The sequence below is a fragment of the Dysidea avara genome, chromosome 6, assembly GCF_963678975.1.
Source record: "Dysidea avara chromosome 6, odDysAvar1.4, whole genome shotgun sequence".
Classification (NCBI taxonomy): domain Eukaryota; kingdom Metazoa; phylum Porifera; class Demospongiae; order Dictyoceratida; family Dysideidae; genus Dysidea; species Dysidea avara.
Window position 1 is genome coordinate 10,967,668 of NC_089277.1, and position 23,167 is coordinate 10,990,834.

General features: G+C 40.3%; 1 long non-coding RNA gene across 9 annotated transcripts; it reads right to left on the reverse strand.

Moving 5' to 3' along the window:
• Window positions 1-4,258: 4,258 nt before the first annotated feature.
• Window positions 4,259-13,196, reverse strand: LOC136258293 (uncharacterized). Of its 9 annotated transcripts, none has more exons than XR_010702735.1 (7): window positions 12,948-13,196; window positions 9,236-9,278; window positions 5,641-5,744; window positions 5,227-5,580; window positions 4,915-5,164; window positions 4,760-4,867; window positions 4,259-4,714 (listed from the first exon to the last, which is right to left on the reverse strand). It is a non-coding gene; the product is annotated as an uncharacterized lncRNA (long non-coding RNA). The 9 variants fall into 9 exon arrangements; XR_010702739.1 differs by having other exon boundaries at window positions 4,259-4,560; window positions 4,614-4,714; window positions 4,760-5,164; XR_010702738.1 differs by having other exon boundaries at window positions 4,259-4,454; window positions 4,512-4,560; window positions 4,614-5,164.
• Window positions 13,197-23,167: the final 9,971 nt, after the last annotated feature.

A 23,167-nucleotide genomic window follows, 5' to 3' on the forward strand; every position in this document is an offset into this window, starting at 1 on the left:
CACATGCAGCTAGCCTACAAAGTCAATTAGCTAATCTGTGATATTGTACTCTCATTCAACACAATATAATATGGATCTTGCACCTTTGAGTCCAGCCTGTATCATGACTAGTACTGAACAGACAAGATTATGAATAGCTGATGGAAAGTACAATGGGATACCCCTACATTAATACATACGCAAACCTTCCCTGAAAATTAATTTGCAAAAACATGTACGTAGCTAAAGCTCTAACATAACACACATAGCTTTACACAGACGTAATAGAATGCAATCATTGCTATAAAAATTAATAATGATACAAACAAATTAAAGTATCAGTTCTCCTTGATTAAACATCAGAAATGTCTGTTTATATAATAGACTGCAAGAATGGAAATATTTGTCACAAAGTCACCGATAATTTGTCACCATTAAGTCCAGTTTGTGCATACTGAATGTATTAAACAGTAAGTTGACCATATCTCCATGGAAGACTGTATTGTATATCAGGCTAAAATTTTAACATAAGATAGATGAACACCCATTGCCTAGCTCCAATGCTCCACAGGTGGTCTGTGGCATATTTTTGAAATTTTCCTGTAGGGCCACTCATACATAAATTAACATGGTCTTTATAAAGAGGTGATCATTATTAATAGGTAAGGACTAGGTGAAATTTAATGTATAGTTTGATTCCACCACCATTTCATTCCACTTAATCCAGACAACTAAATTGGGTTATATTAAATCAAGCTTTTCTACATAATATGTAGCATTATCTAAAGACTTAGTTTTAGTCATTTAGATCACATAATCACCCAATTTGTAAGTTAATTGCTCCTAGCAAAATTAAAGATGCTGTGGGAACTTCACAGAAAGAATATTTAACGGTTTGTTCCTTTATCCAAATGTGCAAAAGACGCAAAATTTTTAATTTCATTTTTCTACAACTTTTGCCTTGTGTGGAAAAGGATGTAGTAGAGCTCCTAAGCACATTTTTGTGCACTTTTTGATAAAAGCATGAAACTTGGTACATAGTTTATACCATAAAGGCCATTTTCAGAAAGGGAGCCACCTCATATTTGACCTTTGTATTCAATTTTATACTTAAAATTGGCAGTTTTTCCTCTATTTCACTTATAAATGGCTCAAAATCTACAACCTTGGTACCAAATTAATGCGCTTTTACTCTAAAGAGCAAGTTGATACTTACAGAAAGTGCATAGCGTACTCTGTTCCAAAGTTGTAGACATTTTTATAAGTAACAAATGCCATTATTTTCCTGCATATACTTTAAATAAGTTAAAAGAAAGGTTTCTTATTCAGTGATCATATAATTTGGCAGCTAATCACCTCAATTGGGCATGAGTATCAGGAGCAGACCCATGAGCTATCAAAGGGTGCATATAGGGTACAATATAGGGGGTGGGAAGGGGTTGCACTTGCACAGTATATGCAGTAGAGGCATATAATACTGAAACCAAATAATTCTATCAACTAAATGGGTATATGGGCTAAAGTTGTAACAAGGAACCTACAGAAGTATAAAGAATTATAAGATTATTTGCATGGAATCTCTGTTGCTGCGCGTGCTAGACTCATGCACTTCCAGCTATGTTGATGGTTTGGAATATGTACGTATCTATAAAATTACCTTAGGAAGAGCTTTATGTAGAATTGGTGTGCAAGCATAGAAGTGCATTTGAAAACATTTGAAATGTTCCTTGCTGGTTGGTCTAATAGCTACTTAGACGCAGGTTCGATTTATGACATTGGCTCCATGGTCAAGGTTAATCTCTTAACTAAGAAATCTATTTATGCCATTTGGTCCAGTCATGCATGTAGTGTCACTGTTCTATAATTTCAATTTGTATTCCAATGTGTAAATACAAGCCACATTGCATTGGGTGATACGTAATTATAGCTAACCTCCAGGCCAAACTGAAACTAGTCATGTTAGAAAGGCTCTATTGCTGTATAGGTTAAAAATATTGAGGAACAAAATTTTCACAAATTTCATGAGTGAATGAGACAAATTTGTGAAAATGTAATTGTGATCATGAATGAATATGGGTGAGGTTATATTTTGCTAGGCTGCACAATCTAGAATTTCATGAACAAAAATGTGAAAATTGATTTTCACATGATTTTGTTCATCCCCTGATTCTGCCTACATAGCTATAGTCTGGTAGAATAAGTGGCTTTTTTGGCTGAACCTTGCAATATGGTCTATAGTATATTTTATGCCACAAAATATTTCTCCATACTATGGACTACTCAAATTTAAACCACCTGCTGGACCTTCATCAGCATTGGGAAAATTGGGATATTAACTCAGGAAATTCTAGTATTTTGGTCATTCCATGCTAAATTATCAAAGAAATTAAAATGTTAACCCACTCTTTTCAAATTTCTTCACAATTGGCACAAAGACAGTGCATCATGAGTCAAAGTCATACACCAAGTTTCATTTGATTCCTTTGATCACTTTCCATGTTATGCCTGTTTGCTTTACTGCATTTGTGATAGCACAATACTTCTAATTAATATTCAACTATACAATGAAACCTGTCCAACTGGATCACTGTATAATAAGGTCACCTGATTTAAACTGACCATTGTAACAGTCTCCTAATTTTGTCATTTGTGTACACAGTGACTTTAACATGTATAATGCAACATAATATGGCAGAGGTGACCGGAATGAACAAGTTCACTATTACTTTTATGCTGAGCGATTAAGTAAATGTATACTAGTTAAAATAATGTAATCTCATTAACTAAATGGTTATAAGTAAATTGTCTAAGTTCTGTTTTCAACATCAACTTGACTTTCTTCCTTGAATAGAGCACATGTAAAGTAGTAAATGATGGGATCCATTCCAAAATAGCCAAGTTGCAGATAGAATAGCCAAACTGTGAAGTAAATCACCAAGAAATTACTCCAATAATTAAAATTTCAGCTAGACCAATACTTTTTACTTTTAGTTTATAGCTAACTACAGTTGTAGTACCACTACACCCTTTGCACAGCTTGACTGTTATGGATTTGTTGTAACCGAGCACTGTTCCTGTCTACCACTGCATTTCATAGAACACTGGCTGTATATGTAGGTACATGTGCACATTCCTATTATGAATTATTTGTAAAACCAAATTTGTACCACATATGTGTGCCACACACATACATATGGCAGGCTGTTGCTGACCCAATATATGCTGTTGATAAGTGCCAATAGAGGAAATCATTAGTGGAGCAATTAGGTGGGAGCAGGAAAGGCTTTTAAGTCTAATTTTGTTTGTGCGATATAATGCGATGGATGCTCTTCAAGGCTGCATTTGTGTCTTCCACACACAATTGCCAATTGTATGAATAACTTTGTTTCTGAAAAAATTTTATTCCTCCAATGCTCTATGTTATGGCTTACACTCAGTGAATTGAATTATTGAAGTTGAGTTATGATACATGGTGGAAGGAATATACCTAGATTTTGTAAATCCTCTGATACATTTGTAGATTTTGGAATTGTCTCATAATTAGTTTTGGCATTGCTTATCTTGGCTTGGAGTAAGTATTGTATTCAGAGGGGTTATTGTTAAAATTTTCATCCTAGTGTATGTAGACAATTGATGATGTCTAACATCAGAATTGAACCACACGGGCTGACTATATTGGATTGAATAACAGTTGAAGGAACAAAGCGTGGTAAAGCATATCTGATAATGTTACTAAAGTACAAATTCAATATCTTCAAACATAAAACAAGGTGTAAAATCAGCATTGCATCTAAGATTGGTGTATAGCCTTGTGGTCACTGTCATGATCACTGATTGATGATAAGTGAAAAGTTATGACAAAGTGGTCTGATGGGATTGGTATATATATAATATATATTGTCAGGAACATTGGTTAAGATTAGCTCAAGGATGTTTCCAGCAGTATGCGTAGGTTCAGGCGTGGTTTAGGTCAAATACAAAATCACATTAGGTTGATGATAGAGGGGATTGACCATACAGGGAATCCCAGTTAATATCTCCAAGGTTAAAATCAGGATTAAATCATAATGGCTAGTAAGATCCTTGAAGGTATTAATATAAAATTCTTGATATTCATCAGTTGAGTTAGGAGGGAATATGCCAAACAGTACATAGTTGGCGTACTGGATCCAATGCTAACAGTGAGCAGCTCTAGACTGGTTGAATTGGGGAGGGCAAAACTTGGAAGAGTTAACAGCAAACATTACTCCACCACCACGAGTATCACGATATTTACGAATTACAGTATTATCATTATTATTGGATAAAGTTTCATTGTTGTCAGATAATCATGTCTCAGTTATACCAAAGATGTCAGGAGAATACACATAGTTCTGAAATAGATCCAATACTGCAAGTGTCCATTAAACAAATATGATCTAGTCACTTCGACTGATCTGATAGACCACTGGTAGCAGAGGATGGATCAGGTGATGCTAAAGTAATTAAAGGTTCATAAGTAATGAAGTACCAACAGGTTTGTCTATACGGACTTCAGGTATATATACTCATGGGACACAACTGAAAGACAGAATTTTTGACCTGAATGATTGTTAACAAAGATGCAGTTGTTACGGATTTTTTTTTTGTCATACTTCAATTCTACCCTTTTTGTATCAATGACCACCTTTCTTCAACAGAACTGCCTCCCTTGCCCTTTCATCAGGGGACAACAGCATCTTTGATTAGTGGTTGACTAGAGAAGGTGGGTGTGTCACTTATCTTTATTGTCCGTACATACCCTCAAGGTATTAGTAATACATGATAATGTTTCTCCTTATGTCAGCAACCTGCAAGAAATGGGTAGCCCATGTGAGTTAGATGGAGGTCTGGTTTAGAGCTTCTTGCACTGCAAGAAAAACACAAGATTTCAAGCATCAAACTTTATTGTCTCACGTGTTTTCTTCCACTTTAAATTGTGTGACACTCAAGAACCATTAGAATATATGTATATTATATATGGACACATAATGATCATTAATTTTTCTTGTCCCAACAGTAATGATCAAGGGAGTTCCCCCAGCACCCGTAGTGATTTTTGATTGGATTGACTCTAGTTATGTACAATAATTAAAAAATTGTTTAACAATACTATTTTATTATCTGTTAGCTAGTATTCTTCCGTCTTTGTGGAAACAACCATTACCTGTGCCAAGCATATATGTCAAATCATAATGTTAATATCTGAAACAGTCGATTAGAACTCGCATTCCATGGAAGAACACACATGTTGTCTACCACGGCAACATAAAACTGATGAGTATCCTGTTCTTGACAGTGCCGGAGGGGTTGGATTACATGATCGCAGAACAAATAAGCAGCCGGACAGGTTGCCTAGCAGTGTATCTACAATGATACTAGTCAGGCAGCAACCTGTAAAGTGCTGTCCTGCAACAGACAAACTTTTTATTGTAACTACAAAAACACACGATGCTGATTTGCTCCACCTGGTTGCCATGGAAGTATAATTTTCTTAACCAGTGGAGAAGTGACTATGGCAACTGTAGCAACAGCAACATCAAGCTACTACAGGTAGGTAGGATCATAGTAGTATTGATAATCCTTCATGTGGACAACAGGGATTTTAACAATGTGTTCTAAGGATCACATGAGGGGACACACCTGTAGTGAATAAGATTCTGCAAGGGATTTGTGACATAGCAACAGCAGTAGCCAGTTAGATCGACGTCCACGTCCCTGAAGTGTCTGTAAACTTCAAACAATACCTGTGGAAATATCATACGACTTCACAATGATCCCATATCACGACAAGATAATGTACATAAGTAACTGATCACTATAACAAGGTGGTCTTATTAATGAGGTCATAAAGTATGCATTAGTTGTGTTTGGGACCTACTTGACATGGTCACTATAATGAGGTGGTCTTATTAATGAGGTTGTGAAGTACACCTTAGCTATGTTCGGGACCTGCTTGACATCACTACAATCTTATTAATGAGATCACAAAGTATACCTTGGTTATGTTTGTGACCTACTTGAAATGGTCACTGTTTCACCTTAGCTGCATGTGTTTGGGACGTACAGTGGAACCCCTGTTAAAGAACTCTCCCTGTAAAGGACACTGTACACCCAACCTCCTTATAAAGGACAGTTTCTGAAGTCCCTATAGACCTTTACCAACTCTGAAAGACGACAACCTCTTTATAACAGTAAAATTTTTCCAAAATTGATTGGTCCCAAAGTATCCGTTAAATAGATGTTTCACTGTACTTGACATGGTCACTGTAATAATATAATGAGGCGATCTGATTAATGAGTTACACATTCATTACTGTATAGCCTAGGGGAAAAGATTTCACTGATTTTGAATATCTGGGGAGGGAACCCTAACCCCAATTTAATAATGTAACTTTTATACATAAAATTTCAAGTTCTTCAGTCATCTCCAGTGATACCTGTGCACTATAAAATCAAGGCTTGGTAGCCAATAGGAAGTTGTCTATTAATAATAATTGAGAAACCAAAAGTCCCATCTCATTATACCCCAGCTATTGATTATTCAATGCATATGCTACACACAAGCAAAAGGCAAAGCAAAACGACCGGCAGCTGTAGTTCACTTCTGTTGAAAAAGTAAAAAAAAAGAAAGAAGCAATACAATTTTATGCAGCCAATCTCACGAAATATAATTGTCCAAGTGCAGGCCTTAGTTAAGATCTGAAGCTTACAGCAAAACACAGCCATTGCTACCCAGTTTACTGGCACTGGGACACCTGTGTGTTACACAGGTGCTTTGAGTCAAATCCTCCTGGGGTAGGACTAGTAACCTGCAGGAGGCTGTACCATGTCTTACAGATGAAGGTGTGGGCACCTGAAATCCCAACAGTTGGAATTTGCTTCCCCAGGTATCTATTGATGCTAGGCTGCTTCCCCAGTTGACACCAAGCCACCAGGTCCCCATTTAACAGCTGAGTGGACTGGAGCAATGTGAGTACAGTTTCATGCTCAAGGAAACAATAACAACACCAATGTAACTGGGAATCAAACATACACACACACACAAAAAGCACAGCAAAAGTAAAGCTACAGTAGCTGTGTAAACCACAGCTATTGCTGCCCAGTGAAGCAGCACTGGGATGCCTGTGCATCACTCAGGCACTTGAGTCTAATGCAGACAAATCCTCCTAGGGCAGGACTAGTATCCTGCAGCAGGTCTCAAGGAGAGAGGTTGCAGGACCTTAACTTCCATAACGACTCCAACACCACTAAGGACAGTTGGGAATTTGCTTCCCCAGGTACCCATTGATGTTATAGCTGAGTGGGCTGCTTTCCCAATAGATATCAGGCCACCAGGTCCCCATTTAACAGCTGGGTAAACTGCAGCAATGTGAGTAAAGTTTCTTGCTCAAGGAAACAACAACAATACCAAAGTGGCGTAACTGGGAATCAAACCTGGGACTTTTCGGTCACCAGGCCAATGCACTAACCACTTGGCTATGCTGCCTCCACACACACACACACACACACGCACACGCACACGCACACACACACACATAAAAGCCAAAGCAAAGCCAAAGTCTTCAGCTGCCGCTAAGCGGTCACGCTGCCCAGTGGCCAGCACTAGGGCACCTGTGCGCTACTCAGGTGCTATGAGTCAGCGCAGGCATGCCCTCCTGGGGCAGGACTAGTAACCCACAGGAGGCTGTACCATGTCTCACAGTTGAAGGTGTGGGCACCCAAAGTCCCACCTGTACCTTCAACTGCTATAGGAGAAATGGACAGTTGAGCATTTGCTTCCCCAGTTTACACCAGGTACCCATTGATGTTACAGCTGGGTGGGCTGCTTCCCCAGTTGGCACCAGGCCACCAGGTCCCCACTTTAACAGTTGGGTAGACTGGAGTAATGTGAGTAAAATTTCTTGCCCAAGGAAACAAAAACACCTAAGTGGCCCAGCTGGGAATCAAACCTGGAATTTTTCGATTACCAGGGCGTCCACACACCCACGCACACACACACACAAAGCCTCCGGCAGCCATGTGAAACATAGCTATTGCCGCCCAGTAAACCAGCACTGGGATGCCTGTGCACCACTCAGGCACTTGAGCCTTGTGCAGGCAAATCCTCCTGGGGCAGGGCTAGTAACCCGCAGGAGGACTGTTTAGGTCTCTTGGAGAGAGGTCGCGGAACCTAAAGTTCCACAACGACCCAAACACCACTAAGCGAGACAAGGATAGTCGGGCATTTGCTTCCCTAGTTTACACCAGGCCACCAGGTCCCCACTTAAACAACTGGGTAGACTGGAGCAATGTGAGTAAAGTTTCTTGCTCAAGGAAACAACAACACCAAAGTGGCTCAACCAGGAATCGTACCTTTCAATTACCAGGCCGATGCCCTAACCACCTGGCTATGCTGCCTCACACACACACACACACACACACACACACACACACACACACACACACACACACACACACACACACACACACACACACACACACACACACACTTTTTTTTCAATATAAATTGCAGTGACCAGGTGCAAGGCACAAGCCTGGTTAAACAATATATGTGACCGGATCTGCGAAAACCTGACATAATGGCACATTTCTCAAATTCTTTATTATTGAATATTTATAATCTACTTACCCGAGTGCATGCTCTAGCCAAGTTTCAGCCTTGTATACCAGCAACTTTTGGAGTTACAGTGCTACAAATTAGCAGCAACGGAAAGATCGATTTGTACAGCAAGTATTGGGAAAATAAATTGCAGGTGCTTAGAAAAACGACTGTAAGTCTGTAACTTACAAATGCAATGCAGTACAGAGTTGCAACTTGCACCATCGTGTTCGCTATGAATAGGGGAGTCCATTACATGGTGAGTTTTTCTCCTACCACCTTTCTTCACTACATAGAGATGAAATCAGCAAAGAAAAATTGATCACATACGACTGCCTCGACATGACGTAAACAAATGCCCATAACTCATGTATCCACTATGAAACAATGATTTTCGAACTCCTCTTGAGTAGGTGAATAAGATGGTACCCATGTTTTTATCATTGCACCAGTTCTTCATAAAAGACAAAGTGTTCTAAAATTTTACGATTTTTTGTCATTTATGCAAACATTTTACGCATTGCAATCAATAGCCTATACTGAGAAATTAGGCTTGCGACATTATGTCGGGTTTTCGCTGATCCGGTCACATATCTTTTTTATAATAATATACAAATGGTTACAAATATAGCTAACCTAATACTGTGCTGGGAGCCTTTTCTTAACAGTGACATGCTACCTGTAAGATACGGACAACAACTATGATAAACAAGAAGAATACCCTTTCCACCCTTTGTACAGTGTGCATGGAGCATTTACATATTATTTTGAATGCCATGGCAACCACATGGCACGCTACAATTTGTATGCTGTACGTAATAGGATGAGACAAATAGTTCGAAGCTTTGAAGGTTCATTCGGTCTCATTACATTCGGATGCCGCTTTACCCCACCAAGGCTTCATTACCATGGATACTAACATGTTAAGCCAGTTGTACAAGTATTGATACTCCTTCTGGCAGTACATTTTTGGTGTAGTTGTAGTTCAAACAATGGTTGTACTGGAGTTATAACAAAGTGTAGGAACCTTTATTACAGTATACACCCTAATAACCATCAAGTATGTTCAATAATTATTGACACAACATTAGTAACAAAGCTTCAAAGCTTTGGTAATATTTCTGAAAGAAGCTTCAGAGGGTGTATTTGTACATTGGTTCCAGCCCTAACATGTAGCTGTCATGCAGGCTTAATTCCTATGTATACTTGTGTATGTTGTGTACCATACGCAAGGAAATTTTGACGTAAGAAAAATTTGACGAATTTGACGAATCAACCAATTTGTCAAATTTATACTTGTCAAATGCTCTAAAGCACCTTAAACAGAACAAGTTATATCTACAATTTCTTGACTTTTGTCAACATTTAATTTGTTAAATCTGATGAAGTATGAATTCGTCAAATTTTTCTTACATCAAAATTTCCTTGCGTATGGTACTTGTAGAATAGAGGCGTACGGTGATGTATTTAAACACAATGCGTTCCTTTTTAGAATTGTCAAACACGATATGCCCAACAGCATCTCCATAATCTGATAACCCTATTGTAAGATCTCATGGAAATGTCCACTTGTTTATTAAACTATTGCATGGTATATCATTTCCAATGACTAAAGGATTTCTATTGTATGCGCTGACTGCACTTAATATCCTCAGAACTGTTACAGCATATCCCAGTATGACAACAATATCACCCGGATCTGCAGTGAAGCCGAGAACAAGGGTGACACCATCAACACCCCAGTGCCAATCTCAGATATAGATTTTAGCAATTTGTTGTTAATCCTCCTCTGTAGTCTATCAGTCCACTTCGCAGAATAGATCAGGCCGTGACGGGATGGATTTTGTCCACTCTGGGCGGCATTAGTAAGTGACCACTAATGGCCCATAATCTTTAATCGCAGAATACTATAGGACCCCTATGTTTCTATGATATAATGGGATTCCTCTTCCAGCACCAAATTATTCATAGTGGAACATTAACAAAGGTTTAAAATATATAATTACACTAAATTTGACTCTTTGTTATGCGCCTATCAATTGTAACCCCAGTACGGGATCCATAGGGGGATTATACGGGGGTTCACCTACAAGGTTACCCCCAGTAGTGGGGCTTTTGACACAAGTATTTTTATAACAATCGAATTGTGTAACTATATTTAGTTAAATCACGTGACGTTGACCCGTAGCCAGCGAAGCGGCGTTGATCATGGAGTGGGGGAATACCTCGGGGAATATACACTGTTAAAAATAGGGTGTAATCCAATCACCTTTAGAGGAGTTCTAACTGCTGTTTAAATTAAACTCCTTTGAAGGGAGTTGTAGTACTCCCCAGGGGTGCTCTAGGAGCAACTAAAAGGTGTTACAAAGGTGTTACAATACTCCCTAAGGGTGTTCTAGGAATAGCTATAAAGGCGTCACAGTACACTTTAAAGGTGTTCTAGTGCTCTTCATGGTGGCATTTTGTTGAAAAGAAATGTAGGCTTGCTATAACATTCTGGTAACCTTCATGTTGATTTCAATTTATACGTAATGATTAACAACAACAAACCACATTAGCAGTACACATATTTTTGCAACACTTTTATACTTATCACATGGTTGTTTCCAAGTCACTCTTATAGAAGTTAACAAAATGTATTTATAACCTAATTTTTAATAGAAGCATCTGATTGTGGGTTTCAATATACCAAGGTGTAGGCAAACACCCTTACAGTGGCTTAGCTATTATGGGGAATAAAGTGACATTTGTGGTGTTCAATAACACCCCTAGTGCTACAGTACTCCCTTAGGGTGTTGTAAATACCATGGGTGTACATGAACACCTTCACGATGGGTGCACCTGTAACACCTCATTTTAACAGTGTAGGTGGTAGGTAGGGGATTAGACAAACACTTAGGCCCCAGTAGTGGGGTTATTGCTCTTGCAGGGTGTCAAATCCCCACATGGCCCGTACTGGGGGAGTAGGGGCCTAACATTGATAGGTGCATTATGCAAATGCTAGTGCAGAAGCTGGACAAAACTACACTTGGCATCATCCTTGTCACTCATGCACGTAATAAGATTAAATGACAAACTTTGTTACCATAAATTTAGGTACCTAAGGTTTGTATGTCTATGACTACAGTGTTAAGCGGTAGTTGGTAAAATGCGGATTTCCGGAATTCCGTTACGGAATTCAGCGTCCATTAATGTTATCACGTGATTTCAAAACGAGTCATTTTGTGGTATTTAATATTCTCGCTCGTTACTATGTAATGGACGCTGCGTTAGAAGTAGGTGACAGCAGCATGCAGCAGCCAAGAAGAAGAGAAGGAACCATCGTCGAAGAAACGCTATTCTCGCTTGTTCGAAATGGAAGCTAAGTTTGAAATAGATGACTGCAGCAGTGGGGAAGAAGAGAAGGAACCAGCGTCGAAAAAACGTTATCCTCGGACCCATGCATAGCTTTTGAACAGCGCTCACAACACCGCTGTAACAAGCCGCCCAGACTCAAGCGGTGCAAGTTAGTGCTTCCTCAGGAAGTTACCATGCTCGACGGCCGTGTACTTAGTTAAATTACTGGCAGCCAAATATAGCTACGCTGAGTTACTCATTGCACACCATGGCTTACCTTTGTTTCTTCGGTACTGGTTCCTCCTCTTCTTCGCTGCTGCAGTCATCTACTTCTAACGTTTCATCCATTTCTAACGACCGAGGATAACGTTTTTTCGACGCTGGTTCCTTCTCTTCTTCCCCACTGCTGCAGTCATCTATTTCAAACTTAGCTTCCATTTCGAACAAGCGAGAATAGAATTGAATTGAATTGAATTGAATTTGGTTTTAAACTCCTATATTCGGCATAGCCGTTCTTCCATATAGGAGGAGTATACACAGTACATACATACATATACATAATATACATACGCAGCACTTACGTACATACATACATACATACATACATACATACATACATATATACATACATACATACATACATACATACATACACATATACATGTATAGTATAGTATAATATGTTACATAATAATTATTACAAAAAAAAAGATGCAAACTTAAGTTTTAAAATCAGTAAGTAAATGGTGATGTAAAGCGGAAGTAAATTCTTGATAGTTATTGATATATAAATAGCGTTTCTTCGACGATGGTTCCTTCTCTTCTTCTTGGCTGCTGCTGCTGTCACCTACTTCTAACGCAGCGTCCATTACATAGTAACGAGCGAGAATATTAAATACCACAAAATGACTCGTTTTGAAATCACGTGATAACATTAATGGACGCGGAAATCCGCATTTTACCAACTACCGTGTTAAGCCACCAAGAGTGAATTGTTCTTATTGATACACACCTTAATGATTGATGTTTTTCGTCGTTATCATCTTACTAGAGACCGTCAAGTCCAAAAGAATGCCCAGTAGCACTGATGACTTCGCTCATCAGTCGATTAAAGCGAGGATTAAAGGGTTATTCCTGTCCTAAACGAAGCAGGCGATCTTGGGGCGCTTAAAGGACACATAGCGCATGGCACATAGCAGTTGTCACATAGCGCTAGTTACATAGGAGTTGTCACATAGCGCATAGCGCGACCTCCAGGGCCACCGTACCTTTCAGTGCATATCATTAGCACCCCGGCGTTTATTATGACAGTCCACTAGCTGTACCCGGCGTATATTTGAGCCCCTGCGTGTATTTGAGCCCGCTTTAATACGGTCATATACGGTAGTTCATCAGTCAGAAAGAGGGAGCTTTCTCTCACTCACAGCAAGAGAAAAGTCAGTGAGATCTTTATGAGGCCGACCAGCAGCAGAACGGCTTCCACGAAGACAAATGATAGCTGAACGTAGTAGGGAAAAAGATAATCTGCAGCGAATAAAGGTGATCATAACATTATATTGTTGATTCTTCTTTGTAGTAAGGAGTGAGGCTAATCTTTTGTAGGTGGTTTCTGCAGGCTTGCTCATTCCTCCCAAAGCTGAGAACACAAGAGGTGTGAATGATGCCCTTTCAATTTCACGCACACGCTGTTCATAAGTCCTACGCTTTTCTCGATCATGAGACCGAAAACAACTGGGAAGAGAATTTTTTTTTTTACAAATTAATGACATAAGATAAAACAGTACAAAACAAATTATCTTACATATGGGCCTCAGCGACCTGCACAGCAATCGGTGCCTCAGCAATGGGACAGCGCAAACTGGACCTGGCACCGCAAATGCACATAATTGCAGACCTCAACAAAGAGAAGCTCAATTTACATCTCAGCCATCCCATCACTATTCCATAGGAAAGACTGTGCTTTGCACTCAAAAGGTTGGCCAATCTCTTATAAAACTGAGTAGCAGCATCACCCATTCCACCAGTAGTAGTAAAAATTAAGGGAGTAAATGAGGCATTCTCTACTTCATGAACCCGTTGTTGGTATTCACGTCTCTTTTCCTTGTCATGACGTCGGTATGCAGAGTGTAGGGGTTGATTTGAGGGTGCACTAGGGTTAAAAATTCTGACAACAAAGTATGACCTCTCAAATCGTCCTCCCCAAAAACCATTAGCTGCAATGTCAAGCCTTGCGTTATCATCACGATTAGCTGTTTTGTATTGAAGGGTCTCACCAGAAAGAGGCTGAAGGTGGGGTTCAGTGACAACATTGTTACAGACCTCGGAAAGTAAATTGGCAGTTAGATCACGCACTTCATTATGTCTCAGAGAAGGAAACCCACCCTTTGGGCAAGACAGAGCATGTTCTATGGTAAAAGAGTGACCACAGGCACAGGAAGTAGGGCAGGCAGATGGTAGCCAATGATAGCGAAGTGCAATTGCATCAAGAAAAGCAGTTTTATGAAGCACAAAATTATGCGACTTCAATGGAAGACAAGAGAGCCAATTCGATGCACCCTTCTCCTGAGCCAACATGACTGAGGAACGCATGCTAGGAGGAAGTTCATCGAACAAATGATTGGCAGATTGAAGTTGCTCTTGATGGCTCCTAGAGTGAAACTTGGATCGCAACTGAACCTGTGCATCAAGACAGTCACCTAGTTGATGTACCTGAGAGATAATCAAGCCAACGAGACCAGCATTTACTTCTACAGAGCAGGAACGCTGCTGTGACACAACAATCGAAGGATCAAATACACCAAGGCCTCCTAGCCGCACAGGCAAGGCAAATAGCTTTCTCTCAACATCACCAGGGACAGTTCGACCCAATAGACTAGGAAGGAAAACAGATTTAATAAAATGTTCAAGAGGAAGGAAAAGGTCTGTAGAACAAGAAGAAACACGAAAAAAATAGTTCCATCGGAAAGAGAGACCATGACAAAAAGCAGCATAGGAAGCCATGAGGTTGTGTTTCGGCAAAGAGGCTCAAGGTCTTAAGATCATCAATCCAGCCATCCACTTTACGTCTCAAATATAGCTGTTCAAAGGCAGGAGTGCCAATTACACCTCCCAGATAACGGTGTCCTTCAGCAGTAACCTGAATGTCACAGTCTCCAAAAATTGTTCTAGCATCAGTTAAAACAGTTTCCTTGACTATCAAGATAGTTTTAGTAGCATTTGGAAAATAGCCATAACGGGGCCCTACGGAAGATAACAAGTCCCACCACTGCTTAAGCTTGGAAAGCTTGCCACCAGCAGCAGAGTCATCAGCATACCAGCACTGCTTTACTAGACCAGTAAGACGAGAAATCAAGGGTAAAGTACCGATAGTGTACATAGCCATAGCGAGAGGATCACCCTGGGTAGTCCCTTCACTAGAAAAGATGGTACGACTTCCAGTAAACAAAAAAGCATCAGTACGATAAGTGTTAATTAAAATGGGAGCAAGAGAAGGGCAGAGGACCTCAATGTTTCGGAGTGTTACTTGACGATTTAACTCATTGAAGGCATTCTTAGCATCAACAAGGAGAACACCATCAACCTCAGGCAAGTCAAATATTTGTTTCATTGCATGGACAGCAGCTTCACAACCACCCATTTGACCAGCACATAATTGAGAGGATCCTGCAGCCTGCTGTAAATCACGCCCTATAATTCTCATCACAGCCTTTCCAATAATTCTTTGCAAAACTTCACCCACACCAATAGGGCGAACACCAGGACGCTTGTCAAGAGGAATTAGGCGACAAGCACAGTAAGCAGATAAATATTTTGAATTAACATAAGAGGTGGAAATACGATGGGCAAAAGCAGAAACAGCTGCACACAAGTCATTAGAAGCATCACCAAACGCTGTACAAAGATGTCTCCAAGCATGAGCATCAAGACCAGAAGGGCCTGCAGAGCCACTTATCTGCATGACCACTGATTTAATTAAAGCAGCATCTAAGCCATCAAATAGAACTGGATGAAACGATTGAGAGGAGTCAACGGGAGCAAGTATAGCATCAGGGTCTGTAGCACGACCATGAGGATGTTTTTCATGCAATACATCAAACACAGTTTTGGGAGAACCATCAGACAAGGAACCCACTACATGATCCAAGTTAAGAGGGCCACAGTCGCAAGAAGGAGACAGACAGCGAAGAGCAGCATTAACACGGCCCTGAGTCATAAGGTGGGAAAACCTGGAAGAATGAGTTTGATCATCACAGGAAGGACGATAGCTAGGTGAAGCAGATAGATGTTTCTGTATGAAAATCCCTTCATTAAATAAAGCTAAAAAATCACCCTTAAGCCAAAGATCAAGTCGTCTCTGAAGGCAAGAGCGAACTACTCGAACGAGCACGAGAATTGCAGCGATTTGTGTTGGCCAATGGATTAAAAACACGAACATCAAAATAAGCTTGCTGATGACGAACACCCCAGAGCTCTCACATCCAAACGAGCACCACATTCAGTATTTGCAGAGCGATGAAAAAATCGTTCACTAGAGACAGGCTGCAAAGTAGGCTCAGTGGCTACATTTGGACAAACTTCTGACATTAACTGGGCTGTAATATCTCTAACTTCGTTATGGCGTACTGTTGGATAACCCCCATGGGAACAGGTAAAAGCATATGCATGTTCGACTGTAAACGAAGTCTCACAGATACACTCAGTAGGCAGATGGAGTAGAGGCCAGCCATAACGGAGGCAAACAGCATCACGGAAATCACTCTTATGCAGAGCAAACCCATGCTCATCAATCGGTAAAGCAGTCAACCAGCTGGATGCTCCCTTCAAACAAGCAAATTCCCTAGCACGCTGCAGATCCAGAGAAAGCTGGGGATGAAGAGCAGGAGCCAACTCTTCACAGCTGCGACGGTTCTTAAGATAGATTTCCTGCTTCAAAACAAATTGCTTATCAAGTTCAGTGACAGTGAACTCAGTTATCTGTTCAATAAGAGGGGACCAGTCACTTTCTGTGAAGAATCAAACTGAGCAACAGATGACGCACATGGGTTAATAATGCCGAGACCACCCAAGCGTGAAGGCAATGACAGTAATTGTCTCTCAAGATCACTAAATACACATTTACCAGTTAAGGTGGGCAGGAAATGCAAATGGATATTTTGTTCCAAAGGGGAAAGTGACTCAGAAATATTGGGCAAAGTTCTGGAGAGATATAACAGCTCCCAGTCTCAGATATACTTTCTAATAGAACAGTCACTTTGTAGTGAAATACTCTAATAGAGCATTCAATGATTACAATGTTCCAAAATAATTTTAAGAGATGTTGGGGAAATAATGGGAACGCTGAAGAGTACAACAGGTGGAAAAGGGAAATTACATTTTAGGCAATTAGACAATGGCATGCAGCGTTTCGTTTGATGTGTGGAGGTCTCTTATTTGCGAAGAAACCTGGTATCAGGTGTCTTACTGATAAGACACCCGACAGTTGTTTACAACCACAATGTGGCCTACAGTAATGCAATTAGCCTTTTGTGGACAATTAGTATTTCGCACATCAGTAAACACCAAGCGATTGCGAGCAGATTATTACAAAGAAATTACACTCAGGTACGCTGTTGTCGTGGGTAGTTCAGCGGATTTATAGACCATCGTGGTACAAGCTATTAATTCAGTTTGTGGCCTTCGCCATATTAAAGCACGCTCTGTAGACCATGCAAGACAGCCATGTTGGCACTAGCTATTCCCATTTGCTGCCATTCACACGTATCTATAATGCCTCAAACATACTTTTTATCGACTTTACAAATCTTCAGTTATTCGCGCTTCATGGCTTGCGCGCGAGCTTGTGCGACCTGACATCCTTTGCTCGCTGAAATACCCTAGGTGTTTACAATGGGAACTCTCTATACTAACTCACTGCTTCTACGCCATTGTCTAAAACACTTAGACACTCACAATATAGGCGTCTTCGAGGATTTAAAAACCATCGGTGACGTCAATAATTACCTCGGCTGCGCCTCAATAATTTTTATTTTATTTTTTATCGTGTACTTTTTTTTTAATACAGTTACAATACAAATTACTCTACAACTAAACTACAAACACAATTAATTACAACGGGGGTTTGGGGAAAGGAAAATCAGAGTCCTCACACTGCAAAGCCCAGTACCGTAAAATCATACGGGCATTGTTCGTCCATAAAGAAACTGAAAGTTGTTGTAACAAATGTTTACGAGCCTGTTTGGTTGATGCACCACTTCTGGCTGTGGTGCGTTCAGCGATGGTATGAAGGGTCTGAAGCGCAAATGGTGACCAAAAACCAAAAGTTTCTACAACAAGAGGGACAAAGTCACACCCTGCCTCCTCTACAGCATCTTGATGTCTCTGGTTCTTGGCTAACTCACCTGCTGCAGCAGCTACCCCAGCACAAGAAGAAGAAAAAGAAATGTGAGAAGGCTGGGTAGTGCTACGAACAGACACATCAAAATAAGCTGGACGACCATGCTGAAAGTCAGGGTGGTACACATCACCTGAGCGAGAATTATCTTCATAAGAAACACGTTCCTTCAAAACTCCTGAGTGACTCTGGGACAAAGCATGACAAACAATGTCAACTAGAGCATCATGGCGACGAATTCTCATAGGACCATGAGAACATTCTAGAAGATGGTCACCAAATTGGTCAATGGAAGTAAGACACACATAATGGGGAAAGTGGAAATAGAGGGATTCCGAGCCACAAACGAAGGCCAACAACAAACTCAGAACCAGGAATAGCCAGAGCAAAGGAGACTTGAGGAATAGCTTTGAGCCATCCACTGCTAGTACCAGATGAGTGAGAGAGAGCAGTAAGTCGAGCACGGTTTCGGATGTTGAAAGAAGCAAATAGTTGGTCATACTGATTTTGATCTAACAGAGCCTGTAAGTCCTGCTGGGTAGCAGAGGGAATAAAGATATCAGATGTAAACCTTTCAAAGGTAGCAACAGCATGTTCTTCATTTGGAAACACTAGATCATGAAAGTCCTGGGATAGAAGATGAGAAGCCAGGAGACAAACACTATTACATGAACCCAAAAAGGCCGCAGCAGCGGAAGAAAAGGATGAGCGCAAGCCCAGACCCCCCAAGCGAAATGGTAAAGTGGCTTGGCACCAAGAATCATTAGGAAGACTACATTGTATTATGCGACTTAGGCAAGATTTAAGATTAGAATCAAACTGTTCTAAAAAGGAGTGCAATATACAGAATGGCACTGTGCGCAAAAGATGAATGATCTTGCAGCTTCCAAGGCAGCTGCGTAGTAAATGAAGCTCGACTTGAGGGTCTTCTAAAATTGCAATGCTGTCTTGAGCAGCTGTAACCTTGGCTAAACGAGAGAACAAGAACTGATCGAAAAAGTTGTCAGTTCCCCAAATAGGAGATCCCAAAAGCTCCAAACCTTCACCAGCTCGGTTGATACTGGTGGGAAATTCAGAGAAAGAGTCTACAGAAGGCCAGAATAGTTCGCACTTGGACAGATTTAAATGGAGACCAAATCAGGGACCATGAAAGCTTCAGTAAGGAAGATTTCGAACCAATAAATGTCCCATCATCTAAATACCACAGATGTAATTTGACTAAATCATGAAGCTTGACAAAATCAATAAACTGTAACAGACTAAAGAAAAAAGCAAAGGGCCCAAAGGATCACCTTGTTGTACACCAGATGAGGCCATGATACGTCTAGAACCAAAACGAAGCTCAGCAGGTTGTGAGTAGCACCACTTAATCCATGCAGAAATCTCTGGGAAATCTTCAGCAACTCGTTCGAAAAAAGCAGTACGACTACATTCATTGAAAGCGTTCTTCATGTCTATTTTTAACAGAGCTAAGGAAGAGTCAGAAGCATGTTGGTAAATATAATGACGAGTAACGTGGATAGCAGTCTCCAACCCCCCAGGAATTCCAACCCCCACTTGACCGTAGGGGATAAAAACACTAGGGAGAGAAGGACGAACAGCAAGACAACATAATCGACTTGCTAGGCGCCTAATTACTTCACCCACAGTAATTGGGCGGACCCCTCCACCTTTCTTTAGCAAAGCAGTCAAAGGAGCTCCACACAACCAAGGAGAAAGACAAGAAGGAGCTTTTCCAGAATGCAAATGGTTCATCAGACAGGTTAGAGAAAGAAGACAATCACGAGCAGCAGGAGCAGTGGACCCAGCAATCACATCCAACAAATGTTGAGCACGGAGTTTGGAAGCTCCAGGGCTGGTGCCCTTTGGAAATGCTCGCAAGCAAGACAAAACCATCGAGTCATCAACTGTCAATGCAGGCTTAGAAGGCAACACACTTACATCTGGACATGGCGAAGAAGGGTGACGATGGAGCAAATCTTCATATGCAGAATCATCATCATGACCAGCAACACCCTGAGATGAAAGGGCCTGAAGAGCATTACTATATCTCCCCTCCCTAGCCCAAAACAAAGCACGAGCCTTACAATACAAACCATGAGAAACCCCTCCACGAGGCTTAGAAACTTTGAGATCATCTAGCAAAGAATTCCAAAGGCTATGAATGCCCCCAGACTGATTCCAAATATGTAAACGGTCGAGTAAAACAGAAGACATGACAAAGCGACGACGTTGACTATTAGTAGCTGGAATGTGTAGAACAGCTTTTGCAAACATAGTCAAGCGAACAAAACCCCAAACAGATGAACAAGCTTTACGAAGTTCAACACTTAAGACCCTGGCTAAAAGAGGGCGGACACTACGAGGAACATGGACAATAGTATTAACAGGACAAACCATAACATGGTCCATCATAAAGGTAAGTACTTACCTCAGATTCCATAGCCACAGGACCTTGAAAAGAGCCACATGCAACAGAGTTTAAACCAATTTGTAATGGATCAGATGAAGTGGCCTCAATAATTACCTCGGCTGTGCCTCGGTAATTATTGACGTCACCTCAGGTTTTTAAATCCTCGAAGACTATGGGGTGCCATTTGTCTCAAAATCCCAAAAATTGAGATTTAAACTAAATATCGTCGATATTTACTAAACATCGACGAAATTTGCTAAATATCGACGACATTTAGCTAAACATCGACGACATTTAGCTAAACATCGACGAAATTTGCTAAATATCGACGACTTTTGCTAAACATCGATGACATTTACTAAACATCGACGATATTTACTAAACATCGACGACATTTACTAAACATTGATGATATTTGCTAAACATCAACGATGTTTAACAATTCACCTGCTTTTTCGTTTTAATTTTCTGCGAATCCTTCAGTATAATAATATTATAGGCGCTTATGCTTGTAAATACTAATTGCTGATTAGCTGCTTGTGACTGTAGATGAACCATCTGTGGTGCTATGCGTGACTCATTAGGCTTGTTTTCATTCGGATGAGTCCATGACCTTTAATGGAAATAATTGCTGCGCGTTTATTAAGATCAATGTTGCTGTCATTGGCGACGAGAGGAACTGATCTCATCTGTAACCATAGATATAGTATACCAGCAGGGATTGGAAACGGAAGTAACTCACGTGATATCTCTGTACAAACTCTCAATATGACGTAACAGACGTGAAATACCATCCGTGTCTCGAGCGCGAGTGACCGTCACCATAGATACCAGTGCAGCGCGAATTCGTTAGAAGCCACTTTTGTGCACGTTGTAGAAGAATTACAGCCTAAGCGTTGCGACAATTGGGCTAATTACTGTTCTACTCGAGGGCGAAATTACCTGCGCGTGTTCTAGTACACGAGTGATTTGAAACAATCATTGACGCTCACTTCTGTGGTAAGCTTAATGTAACCCAGCAGTGCTTCTAGCAGTTGTGTTATTTTGCAAGCCTACCAGTAAGAGCAGTTAGAAAAGTGTTATGTTTTCTGGTGTTTACATCGTCAGTGCCGTGTAAATAGCTTATTGAAATTACTATTCGTGTTACCATACTGGACATTTTAATAATTTTACAGTTTACACTTGTGTTATTTTGGAGGACACATCAGTAACTTTGTGTACCAATATACCATGTCATTAGTTACTAGTACATTAGTAGAGTGTAATGTGAATATTAGATTGTTCTGAAACCAATCCTACAGGAAATGGGAGGTACAAAGATGGAATCCATACCTATACACAATATTGCTGAATAACCACCATTAGCACTGAAGAATCTGAGAGTTGTTTACCATAAGGACAAAGAAGAACAGTGCACCGATGTGAGAAGCACAGCTCAAGACCATCAGAAACAAGTTGACATCATATTGCTTGATTTTGCTAAAGCTTTTGACACAGTTCCACACCAGCGATTACTTACAAAATTACAATACTATATGGCATTAGGAACAATACATATAACTGGATCAAAACATGGTTAACTGATCGGACACAATGTGTACTTCTTAATGGCAAATCCTCAATCCCAATAACAGTTACATCAGGGGTACCACAAGAAACAGTACTTGGTCCTCTGATGTTCTTGTTGTATATTAATGACATTACCAGAAGTATTTTATCTCCACTACGGCTGTTTGCTGATGACTGCTTGTTATATAGAGTAATTGATTCCCAGAATGATGCTTCCATCCTTCAGCAAGATCTTGACAGACTATCAGAATGGGTACACATATGGCAACTTAGGTTTAATGTATCCAAATGTGTGAGATGCATCAGATCTCAGTCACCTATAATTCACAACTATGAACTGAACAACCAATTACTGATAGACATACATACCTCAGAGTACTCTTGGACAAACACTTATCTTGGTCACCTCATGTATACAAAATAACAGGAAAAGCATCCAGAACATTAAACTTTCTTAAGAGAAACCTAAGCAGTTGTTCTACACAAGTGAAAGCAGCAGCGTATTTAGCAATGGTAAGACCACAACTGGAATATGCTTCAGTAGTATGGGACCCTATTTATAACAGTGATGTACATAAACTTGAAAATGTTCAAAGAAGAGCAGCAAGATGCATGGGTATTGAAAGATTACAGTAGATCCAGTTCAGTTACTTCCATGCTCCAACATCTCTCCTGGCCTGAACTTAAAACTCGACGCAAGATATCCAGACTGCAGACATTTTACAAAGCACTTCATAACCAAATTCCCTTATCTATTCCATCCAATTGTCTCCCAATGACCAGAGAAACCAGGCAATATCATCAGTACCATTTCATACTCCCTACAGCATCTACTACAGTTTACCAAAAAGTTTTTTCT